The sequence below is a fragment of the Pteropus vampyrus genome, unplaced genomic scaffold, assembly GCF_000151845.1.
Source record: "Pteropus vampyrus isolate Shadow unplaced genomic scaffold, Pvam_2.0 Scaffold326, whole genome shotgun sequence".
In the NCBI taxonomy this organism is placed as follows: domain Eukaryota; kingdom Metazoa; phylum Chordata; class Mammalia; order Chiroptera; family Pteropodidae; genus Pteropus; species Pteropus vampyrus.
The window spans coordinates 1052758-1065548 of NW_011889107.1; the positions used below are offsets into that span (position 1 = coordinate 1052758).

General features: G+C 46.2%; 1 protein-coding gene across 1 annotated transcript in view; it reads left to right on the forward strand.

The window, feature by feature from the left end:
* Positions 1-1265: 1265 nt before the first annotated feature.
* Positions 1266-12791, forward strand: part of HIVEP3 (human immunodeficiency virus type I enhancer binding protein 3) — a 162688-nt gene continuing 151162 nt past the window's right edge. Inside the window, exon 1 of the mRNA XM_011377938.2 lies at positions 1266-1346. The gene's annotated coding sequence lies outside the window, so the exon portion shown is untranslated. The remainder of the gene's footprint in view (positions 1347-12791) is intronic.

Sequence of the window (12791 nt, forward strand, 5' to 3'; positions counted from 1 at the left end):
GTGATGTTGCTGCTGTTGATAGCAACGAAGATGATATTTATGATGATGGTGATGACAATGATGTTGATGATGATGATAATCCTCTGGTGCCCATTCGTTGAGCTACTTTATTCCAGGCCCTGACCTAGGTCCTTTCTACTATCTCATTTCATCCTCTTAACAATTTTTCAATATCAGGATATTCATCTGCCTTTTACTCATGAGGACTCTGAGCTGAAAAAAGGCCGAGTGGCCTGTCCAAGGCCACACATCCAGTCTGAGCTGGGCTTGAGCTTAAGCATACCTCCTTGTAGAGCTACCACTATTCCCTCTACAGGCTCTCTAACCTGTGGGCCATGGAGCCAGGCATCTTGGATATGCTCCATAAATACCTACTGAATGAATATTGAATGAATGGATCCCCAGGGGGTCAAAGCCTTAAGCCCAGAAAACACAAATAACATGTCTCAAATAAATATGCGTACCCATTATTTAAATATATGTAGTGGTGCTGTAATTACCAAAATGCAAGTTATTTGTAAAGCATTATGTTCATTGTAGCTTTTGTATTAGTTTATTTTCCCCATGAAAAGATATGAAGTGTACAGTTACCATCAGAAGGAGTTTTGAGAAATATTTTCACACAAAAATGAGTCTTTGTGCTAAAAATGGTGGGAAGCATCATGTCATCCTGCACGGCTTATATAAAATGCTTTGCCCAGTTTCTGGCACAGAGATCACTGAGAGGAGGGAGGAAATCAACCAGGCTGGATGTTGGGAGCCCATGGCATTTGTCCTGGCTCTACAATTGACTTTCTCCCTAGAGCTGAGCTGTCACTCTCAGTGATTTTATCTCTGTAATACCTGACACTAACATCTGAGAGCTTCCCCAAGTGACAATCGAATGCTCGCATGAATGAATGAATAATGAAAGAAAGAATGAGTGAGTTATGACAAATGGTGCTCAGAAAGTATCCAGGAGTGCTTGAAAGTGAGACTTTCTCGGCCTAAGAGCAGAAATAGGATGCTTTGCTTCTCAGCAAATAGGGGGTTCAGCAGAGGCTGATGACAGAACTTCCAGCTCTCAGTAGGGTGGTGAGGCATCTCATCAGGGGATGCCTGACCTTGACCCTGTGATAACCATGTTGAAGAAGCGGTAGTAGCTGGGGCTTGGCTGTGAAGCCACTCACCAAGGCTGTGCTCATCATTTTTGGATGCATTTTTCAAACTCGAGTGAAAGTTGACAGATGGTGGTATAATATTCTCACTTTCTCTGCTTCCCACAGGTCTCCCTCCAACACAGTCCTCCAAGCTCTTAGAAATCTCTGACACATATTGACCATGAGACCACGGCTGGCTTTTGGCAGGTAAGCTCCCCGCCCCACACACACTCTCTTTCTCATGCCAGAGGGCACAGAGCAATTTTAGCACAGCCCAAAGGCCACTGGCCCATGTGTGTGGCTAGGAGGTAGGTGGGGTGACTTCACCCTCGGCAGAAGAATAGAGCCCCACACCCTACTGAGATTTCATGGAAAGCCTGCCAAATGTCCAGAGTCCTTCAGCTGGCTGGCATTTCTGCAAATGTAGCATATGGCGATGGGCACGCATCCTAGGATGGAAGCCAGGGAACTGGGTCTGACCTGGTCTGCCTTTACTGCTCAGGAAAATCTCAAGCAAGAACCTCCCTTTCTGTGACTCTGTTTCCCTATCTGAAAAGTGAGGGAGTGGGACTCAGTGAACTGGGCAGGCCTCAAGCCAGCTGTTCCAGACTCTTGCCAAAGCCATGGGATAGGGGAGGGATGGTGGGGACAGTAGCTGTCTGCCACTTCATTAGGACTCATCTACTGTTGATTGTTCCATGGACCTCACATCCACAGGGAGCCTGTGTGTACGCTGTGTGTGTGCATGTTTGCGTTCAGGAGTCTGTCACCAGCTCCACACCTGCCCTCTCATGGCTGGGCAGCAAACCACAGACACTATAGGCTGCCAGTGCCCAGATGAGAAAGGTAAAGTCTACCCATGCACTGAGAGATGGGCAGGCCCACTGCAGAATTTAGGTGTGAAGATCAAGCTGAGTGAGGGTCAATGCAAGGTGGGAGACCAGATTAACCTAACAGCGAGGCCCTCATTAGAGCAGGAGTGAGTACAGGGCTAAAGCTCATGGACAGGCTGCAGGAGAGCTGCATAGGAGATGACAACTAGAGGGGCAGGTAGAGGCTCTTTGTGCAGCAGTTGGAGCTATCTGACAGGCTGGTGGCTGTCCTACCACCATATTACTCTGTCTTGAACAAGGCTCAGGTGACACATGCCAGGGTTTACAGCAGCAAGAAATCAATACCCTGTTCCCAGCCTGCCTCCATGCTCCTGCCTGAGTCTAGCCAGGCTCTGTCTGCCCAGTGGCCCAGCAAGCACGGCCTCTGGGAGAAGGGCCACCCTTACTGCCTTACATGGTTTGAGGATGGTCATGTAAGTGTCAGCCTGTACCTTCTTCCTCAGCCTGAAGGCCCGGCCCAGGAGGCTCCTGGGCACATAACACTGCTTGTCCACCTCAGCTGCAAAGCACGCTGAGAACCTGGGGAGCTGGGAACTAGGAGAAAGCTAAAAGCAGGTGACACAACCTGGAGGGATCCTCCAGGGCTTGGCCCTGCCCCTCACCAGCCCCATTCCCTCAACCCCCAGCTCTCCGCGGCACACACCCCTGCCCTCCAGCCCCGTGAAGCTCCCTGAATGGAGCAGCATTTCACCCTTCCTTGCATTTGCTCATGCTTTTCCTATGGCCCCTCCTCTGCTCTCCTATCCAAACCAGTGTGGTCCTCTGGACCTTAGGTCTTGGTTCTCTGGGGACCCCCCGCTGACCTTCCAGCTGGCCTTAGTACACAGTACCTGCCACACAGTACATCCCTCTATCATCACGTACACCTCCCTGGGTTTAGTCGTTGGTTTCCATGTTGTCTCCCACCAGACCCAATCCTTGAAGTCGGGGGCAGTGTCTCGGCCGTTTATGCAGTGGGCTATGGGAGTCCCCGGGAGTGAAATGTGAAGCAGGGCCTGGTTGTCTGGGCATATTTGTTGCCTGCTATGCTCTATTCTCTGTGCTGAGCCACAGAGATGAATAATGTCATTGCGTTCGAGAAGCCTCCCATCAAATGGAGGAGATGACAGGCAAATAGGCCACAGTACAGGAAACCTGCGAAGGCGAGAAGAGTCCGTTCTGTCTGGATTCGGTTGTGATGGTGATTCAGGGAAGACCATTTGAAGGCGACACTTGAACTGGGCTTCGAAGCATGAGTAAAAATTTGCCAGGTTAAAAAAAACAATGGAAGAAAGCAAGTGCAAAGGTGGGGTGTCCAGGACGTAGGTACAGAGAAGGAGTGTGTGGAATGAGGTTGGGGGAAGTGGGCAGGCCTTTGAGCATCATGCCAAGGAGCTGGGGTTGGGCCCTGTATGATCAAGGAAGGGAGATAGTCAGCTCTGTGGGGCCAAGAGAGGCCTCTGGGCCCAGGAGGAGACTGAGAACTAAAAAGAGGTGCTCCTGTTAGAAGCTACTAAACCGGAACAACAGGAGTCCAGAGCAGGACGCCCCTTGCTGATTGATGTGTCTGTGGCCCAGAGTCTCAGGAACTCAGGAGCCCCACGGTGGCCCTTTAGGTCTCCCGACACAGAGAACCACAGGCACCTTGGAGTCCCTGTCCTCAGCAGCGGGCCCCTTCCAGTAGAGGGGCTGATTAGCTTGCTATCAGAATCCCTCTTCCCACCCCACCCAGCTCTCCTCCTCCCAAGTCTCTGACCAGCAATAATATATTGTTTCCCCCAGGGCAACAACCTTTAAGGATTCTGTGCTGCTATTAGGCCCCCTTCAGGCCTCTTTTCTCTACTGGATAATAACAAGGCAGCTCCTGCCCTAGAGTTTTTCTATGTGGTGGATAATCCTTCGCGATTTTGTAGTTTTACAGTTTCCCCTCTTAGCAGAACTCAAAACACTTTCACATCTGTCATCCCATGGGATAGTAGTAAAAGTAGCTTCTGAGGCCTGAGAGATCTGGACTCCAGTGCTGCCCTGTCAACCCCTTGGGGACCAGTGTAACCAGTCTGAGCCTCAGAGTCTTCATCTCTAAAATACCTACCTCCTCAGATGATTCCAGAATTAAATGCCAGAGCTTATGTGAAAAGCCAGCTCAGTGCCTGTCACATGGTCAGCAATTACATTCCTCCATCAACTCACATCCCTGTGATGGAACAGGTGGCTGCTGATGGGCAGTGGTGGCCTAGAGGGCCTGCAACTGTTTTGGTTCAAAAGGTGGCATGAGCAATTAGCATATATACCTTAACAAGAAGGCAAGCCAATTGACTTTCCTTTAAAAAGTTCATTCAGAAGAACTTTTTTGAAACCCCTCTGTTCTGGGTACTGGTGGACACTGGGGGCCCAGACAGGAACAAGATGGTCCCTTCTGGAGAAGGGACATGTAAACAAATAAATACCAATGCACTGTGAGAAAGAGTAGCAACAGAAGCACATGCAACACACAAGAGAAGTGGAGAAGAGAGAGAGCCATAAATTCTGTAGCGGGGCTGTGATTAGGAGAAGCATTGTGGAGGAGGGGGTGTGTGAGCTGGCACTGGAAGCCTCTGTGGGGTTTTGGCAGACCAGGAGGGTGTGGAGAGGACATTCCAGGTAGAGGGACTGGCACGTGCAGAGGTGTAGCCATAAGAAACATTCCAGTGTGGCAGGGCATCGGTGTTGGTATCTGAGATGACCTGCCCCACAGAGCTCTCTGTCACAGAGAAGCATTTAAGAAAGCCTAGCACTCAGCCCGCTTGTCAACTCGAGAGGGTCACATCCAGGGCCAGCTTCACAGTTAAGAGGAGCATTGATGAGCTCCATGGTAAGGCCAGACATGCAACCTTTAGAGCCCGGGCAGTGAGGAGCTTCTAAGGCTTTTCCTGCTTGAAGTTGAGGGCATGTGTTACCCACAAACTCTGAAGTCATCCTGGAGACAGAATTGCTGCCTTTGTGCTGGGGCTGGGATAGAGATGACTGAAACTTGGTCCCTGCCCCAAGCACAGGCCTTCACATGCCCTTACTACATAGCTATTGATTCTCTAACTGGGGTGGGGGGTGCATGAAAAATGCTATGGGACTGTGGAGGAGGGAGTGGCCAGAGGGCAGGAGGGAATCTGAGCCAGATGGTAATAAGAACGATTATAATAACTGATGATTATTAAGGATTTAAACGTGCCAGACATTGTTCTAAGAGCTTTATGTGGATTTTCACTTCACCTGCACAGTAACTCTATGAAGCAGGTGCTGTTATCATCCTCTTTTAAAAAGATGAGGGGGGCCAATGCACAGAGAGGCTGAGTGAATGTCCCAAGCACACACAGCTGGGAAGTGGCTTAGCCAGGTTGAACCCAGGCAGTCTGGCCTCAGAGTCCACGTTTGAATGACCCAGATAGCCTAAGCACGAAGCCCTCTCTAAGAAGTAGAGGCACTGACAGGGTTCGGACTATGTCAGTCTTGTTCTAGCATATAGTAGGCACTCAAGAAAAATGCGTTCACTAACAAGAATGCACAAATGTGTGGGTGAACTGGGGCAGAAAATGGGGAAAGAGACATGCACTGCAGACAGATTACAGCTGGAGCAAAGACGTCAGGTTTGAGCACCTGGAGTTGCCTTGAGGCACTGCTACATCTGGAGCACTGGAAGGCTTGAGGGGACCAGATAAGAAAGACTTTGAATGGTAGCCTCTTTGGCCAACCCTCCTTATCTCGAAGACCTGGCACTGGCCTACCTTTCCATGCAAGTCTTTCCCACCTGCCCTGCCCCACATCAGGAAAAAGAGGGTACTGTGCCCTTTATGTCACCATACTACTATTTGTCATCTGTTCCCTTAAAGGCTCCCAGGAGCTGATCTGGCAACAGGACCACAATCCTCCCAGAGACAGGAAACGTATGCACCACCCATGAGAGGCTCAAGAAAGACTATTCAAAACTTGCGTATAAGGGGTGGCTTTCTGAATATTTGAGACTTCAGGGAGCAGGTGTTTTTCAAAGACATTTTCTTTCTTCATTCTCAGTGAGTTATGGCTGAAAAACTAAAGCTGAGATTTAGCCCTGTGGCTTCCTAGCAAGGTGTCCTTGGGTGGATCAGTTCACTTCTCTATACCTTGGTTTCCATCTCCATCAAGTAGAAACACAAACAACTACAGAATTAAAGGGGACAAGGCTTGGAGAAACTCCAGTACGGGACCAGGGTCAGTGAAAAGTAGTTTCTCAGCTTCCTGCTTTGCTTCTGGGGCCTCAGTTTTCTCCATAAAATGAAGAATTGGAGGATGTTGATCTTTAACGTCAGCCAGCTTTGACATTCTAGGATTCAAAGCTACCAACACTAGTGGACTAGATATATAAATGTATTTACACACACACATACAATATATGCCTATGATCATATGGGATTTATTTTTATAAATTTAAAATGCATATTAAATTATATTTAATATAAATATACAATTGACAGCATCTCGTATTGTTTTCTTCTGATTACAAAAGTAATACACATAGATTGAGAAAATTTTGGAAAGTACAGCAAAAGAAAAAAAATTCACTCACTATTCCACATTCGAGACTGAAATAGCCTCTTAGATATTCAATGAAATCCTCTCCTACCTTTTTCCAATGCACATACACAGATTTTTAAAATATATATATATTTGGGATTATACTCTGCCTTCTATTTTTTAACTCAAGTTGAGCTATGGAACCAGGTCTCTGGGTAGGACCATCCTCCCTGTGCCCAAGAGGAACCGAAGGCAGCTGCTGCCGCAGCTGTTGTGTGCCCGCTCCCCGTGCCCGCTCCCCCACTCCTGCCTGGGCGGTTGGCTGGAGGCATCTGACCTTCGGATGTTCTGTGTCTCTGGCGGGTGCACATTTTACACTAATTTTAGTTTAGCCACTCAGGCCCACTGGCCTTGGGGCCCGCATATAATGGACGCCTTATGTAGACAGCTGCCAACGGTACAGGAAGAAGCGTCCCACCTTAAAATGTTCTTCGTCGCCGGCCAGTCCTCTGCTCTCGGAGAACAAGCCGGCTCCCTGTTCCTTCTCCCACCAGGAAGGGGCCGTTGTTGATGTTCATGGCCCAGCAGGCTGGACCTGGTGGGCAGGTGGCCCACCAGACACATGGGCAATTGCTTCTCTGGACAGGGCCCTGTTTTTACAGGACAGGCTTTGATTTGAGCTGGAACCACTGAGAGAGACATTTGCAGCATGGCAGCTAGGTGTCTGAAATGTTCCCGGCTGTGTACATGGAGCCTCCTGAAGCCTCACCTTAATACCGTACCTTCGTCCAGTGTGTACAAGTGTACAACGTCCTTTAATATCCCATTTTGCCCTGATGACAGCCCTGTATGTTGGATGACGGTGTTCCCCTTTTACAGACAAGGGAAGTGAGGTTGGGATGGGGAAGTAATTTGCTCAAAATTGCCCAGCAAATAGTGGCAGGGACTTGAACATGAACGTGGCTCACTTTTACTCCATGTCCGGGGCTCTTTCCATTCATCAGCACCATCCAGGTAAGAGGTTAGCTAGGTTCGTATCCATCCGCTCTGTTTCCTTAGGTTTGATATTGTTTTTCTAAAATGGAGATACTTTCATTTTCACTTTAAAAATCATATGTATTTATTGAAAATAAATATACCTAGTCCGTCTGTTTCTGAAGTATAAATCTGATCATGGGAGACTCTTGCTTCAAAATGTGGAAGTCTCCCTTTGCCCACTGGATGAAGCCCCCATGGCCTTAGCCTGACATTCAATTTCCACACCTTGCTACCTACTGGCCCCGTGCCCCTGCCATGAGCCCCAGTCGAGGCTCCCCCAACACTTAAGTTAAAAACTTTTCCTTATGATCAGCTACCTGACCAGAATGGAGCTTCACAAGACAGGAGACCTGTAAGCTGTTCATCTCCATATCCCTGGGGCCAGGCACAGCGTCAAGACTGGAAATATATTGGCCCTCAATCCATGGCCTTTCATAAGAAACTGGAGCTTTAATCCAGGCTTAGAAATAAGCCGAGGCCTGCCCAGCAGCTGCCCGCTCAATAAGGAAGTGGCTGCTTGGCTGGACTCCAGGGGGGAGGTCAAAAAACCCTGACCCTGCACAGCCTAGGAGAAGGAAAACAAGAGCATCCCCAGATGTGTGCTGGAGACCGACCCCCTCCCCACATGGCACATCTTCCACCTCCCCCATCCCTCCCATCCCCAGTCCCATGGTGACAATACGTCCTGTGTAACACATCCCCAGCCCAAACAGTGGCTCTTTGACCCAAGTCCAGTGCTCTTCAGGAACAATCTATAGGCATCACATGCTGCTCTGAGGAAGGAAAGTTAGTTCTCTAAGGACTGTCTTAGCTTAGTGAGGACAGGACCCTCTCTCTCTGCCTCTGTACGGGACTCTGGGCCATGGCCTCTCAGCCTCCCAGACTCTGGTGTTCTGGATGTTACTATGGGAGAGGCAAGGCCTTTAGAGTCCTAGCTCTCACCAGTCCTGCCACTTACTACCTGGGGGCTCATCTCTCTGAGCCTCAGTTTCCTCATCTTCAAAACGAGACTAATGATATCAACCTTTCAGAGTTGTTGTATCGTAAAGGAAAAGGCTTTTCAAAAAGTCTAGCAGACACACAGTGAGCAGCTGGCCCGCCGTGAATACCTGCATTCCTTCTCAAAGCCTTGAGAGACTCCCCGTGGAGTGCCCAGACAGCTCAGAGAGGGTGACAGTCTCTGGGGACAGATGCTGGGGCACATTGCACATGGCACATTAGTCTAGTAGTGAACACTCCTCTGATTCTGACATGGTCTTGGAAGATTAGCCAAGGACAAAAAGGAGGAGGAATAAAACTCGTTTTCTAACGAAAGCCTGTGGAAAAGGCTTTCACTTCACTTTCAACTTTCTGGGGGAAAAAAATCTTTCATTCATTTGTTCATTCATTTATTCATTCATCCTACAAATATCTCCACGGCCTTGACCACCCACCAGATGTGGCAAGACACACAAACAGGCCACGCAGGGACCATACCTTCAAAGAGCCCACCATCTAACTAATAATTATAATTCAGGGTTAAAAAGTAAGACATGCCAGGAGAAAGGCATGGTGTTAGGGAGAGAGTAATCATGTCCTACAGGATTGGTTAGAGAAGCTTCCATGAAAAAGGTAGCACCTAAATGAGCCACTTAGAAAGCATAGAGGGAAAAGATGCTACTCTTCAAAGAAATAGAAGCATAAAATATCCAAGAATAAACTTAAGAAGATATTACGAATCAATCTATAAATTAAATGAAATCCCAATTAAAATCCCAACAAAATTTTTGATAAAATGATTAAAAAGCACATCTGGAAAAATAAACATGGGTGAATGGCCTAGAAAAATACAATGTTGGTAAATGAATAGGCCCATGGCCCAGGGGACTGGAACAGAGTGCCCAGAAGTAGATATAAGTGAACGTGAAAATTAGAGACAAAAAGGCAGATGATTCCTAACATGTTATAAAGACGATCAGCTAGCTATTTGTAGAAGAAAATGAAAAAGAATAAAACTGTATCTATACCTTAGTTCTTGTACCAAAATAAATTCCTAGGTGATGAAAAAAATATGAGACCATAAAGGTGCTGGAAGAAAACAATGAAGGAATATGCTTATCATATTGGAATGGTGAATATCTTTTAAATATAAAACCAAATCCAGAAATCAAGAAATAAAATATTTTAAAACCCTGTGGGCAAAAAACCCACAATCATCAAGGTTAAAGGATGATAAACTAAGAAAAGTATTTCAACATATATATGATGGGTAAAAAATTAATAGCACTAATAGAAAGAGCTCATAAATGCAGTAAAGAAATCGCCAGTAGAAAAATGGGCAGAGGATGGGAACAGGCAATTTTCAAAAGACTAAATACAAGGCATAGTAAGCATATGAGCAGGATAGTCCCCTGTAGTCAAAGGATGCACATTAAATAATCAGGATGTACTTCGGGGGCCTGTTTCAAAGGATGAGAATACCTGGGAGATGAGGAATGGAACACAGGAACACAGGAGTACTGTTAGCAGACTGTGACGCGATGCATATTTTCCGGAGGGAAGGTTTAACAATACGCACCAATATTTTTGATGCACATACCCTTTGTCTCAGCAGTCTGCTTCTAAACATTACTCTCAGGGAACAATCAGCAAGTGCCTGGAATTGTACCTGTAAGAAGGCAGCAGAGCTCATTGGTTACGAGGGACACATCAGAAGTCAAAGGACTGTTTTTAGCTGTGTGACCCTGGAAAAGTTGCTTAACATCTCTAAGCAACGGAGTCCTCATCTGTAAAGTGGGTGTAATAATAACATCAATTTCATGGGCTTGTTGTGAGGCCTAAATGAGAAAATATTTATAAAACTCTTAACAAAGGGCTGGGCCCATAGTAAGTGCTGAATAAATATTAACTATTTTATTATTACCAATAAGGATGTTCATTATAGTATAGTTTATAATAGCAAATAATAATAAACAACCAAATTGTCCATCAGTAGGGAACTACTGGTTAATAATTGAAAGAATGCTTGCAGAGATGCAGACATCTAGAGACTTGTATTTATGGACGTGGAAAGATACCTTTGACATATTGTGCAATTTTTTTTAAAAAAAAGATATCAAAAGAATGTGGAAGGTATGTTCCAAATTGCGTGAAAGTATACATCTCTGTATCTAGAGAAGTATAGTTGATTCTTGTACACATACAATCACATATATATGATTGTAGTTATGTTCTATAAAGTCCCCACAAACACTGATTTCGTGAGCACTGAACCATTGCTCCCAGGGAATATACAGCATTTGGTTCCTGTGAGCCTCTGGTCACATCATTCTTGTCATCCGATCAATATATAACCTTGTTTCATGTGTATTTCTGTCATTAACATTGAACTTATGATCAACAACACTGTAACTCATGCCCGAAGGTAACTTATCTCACACATATATTTCTCTGTAAGGCACATCACAGCGAAATCACCAACAAAAAGGACCAAAATGCAAAAAATGTTGCACGAACTAGACTGTTAAAAGGACACTTATTTACATAGGAGAGCTGAAACGAGAAGACAGTGGCATCTTTTTCGACCTCACATAGGAACATGCATGTCAAGCGGCTCAATTTTTTCCCTGCTCTCCTCCTGTCTGCATGTGACCACAAAAGCACATGAGCATTGACTTTAGGGTAGCAAATATATTTTAGCAAGTAGGCGAATTTGCAAATATAGAATCCTTGAATAATGAAGATTGACTATATCAAAAAGGTGGTCATGCTAATGACAGTGATTGGAGGGCCAGCATTTAAGATGAATCCCTCCCTTTCTTCCTTATATTTATAATGCTTTAACTTTTTATAGTGGACACATATGAGCAAAATCAAAGCAATAAGCTTTTTTAAATTATTACTTTGAAAAGAAAGACTTTCACTGAGGGCATTTCATTGTCAAGACAAAAGCCAAATTCCTTACAATAATGAAAATAGCTAATACTTCTATCTATTGCCTACTATGTGCCACACAGACTTCTAAGTCCTTTATATATATTAATTCATGTACTTCTCACCAAAAGAGATAAGTACTATTTATGTCCTCATTTTACAGGTAAGAAAACTGAGGCAAAGTGAGGTCAGGTAACTTACTCAAGGTCACAGCTAGTAAAAGGCAGAAGCCAGACTTGAACCTAGGTACTCTTGCTCTAGAATCTACACTTTCAACCCAAATTCTGTGAGTGCCTAGTCCGGCACTGGATTGCAGAGATGCCCGGGAGACCCTGACCAGACCTCTGCCCCAAGGTACTTCTGTCTACATTGAGGGCGGTGACAGGGGTAGAGCAGGCATGTGGACTCATGATGGGGGACTCTTTCCCAGCCCAGCCTGAGGGCTCAGAGAAGGTGGAAGTAACCCAGCACTCCAGGCCCCCACAATCTGGATCACTCTCCTTTCTTCCTCCTCCCACAAAGACATCCCACCCCAAGCCACATCTGACCATTCCCTCCTCCTTGAGCCTGCCATGCCTCCTCATATTTTTGGGCCTCCGGCTCATCCCCTCAGGCCTGGCTAAAAATTCATCTTCTTTCTCAAGCCATCAGGAAGAACCAAGGGCTCCTTCTCCTGATGCCCTCTCTATTTTTGAACTACATGGCCATTATCTATATTCACCTGTCCGTCTACCCCCTCTAAGGAATTTGCCTCAGAAATCTTTGAATCCCCAGCACCCATTCCTTGCACATTTTTTCTATCAATAAAAGTGTGTTGAATGAATAAATGAAAAAATAAATGGAAATACCTAAGATTCTGAGACCCCCCAAAGATCTAGGCCAACTAGATTGTAGCATGATTGTGGTCGAAGGCTGCCAAGGCTCTGGGGGGCTCTGGAAGGCTGAGCTGTCTGGGCAGGGGGCCTCTGTGACCAAGGGATCAGGAGGGAGAGCTGACAAGGCTGCAAGACCAATATTAACTGGGGTGTTTTTTCTGCGGCTTCTGAAAACCCCCACCTCAGTGGGAAAGACTAAGAAAGGCCCCATTCAGCTTCTCTTGGCATTTCCAAGGGAAAAGATGGGGTTGGGATTGGCTGGGCCAGAGACATCTCTTCTAAAATAGCTTCATGCATATTCAACTCCTCCCTGAAATAGTCGGCTGGCTATTTTAAGCAGCTTCTACTCAGATGCCCACACATAATGGCATCTACCTTGAGTGTGTAAACCAGCAAGAAGCAAAGAAAAGGGGCTGGGAGGACAATGTTAG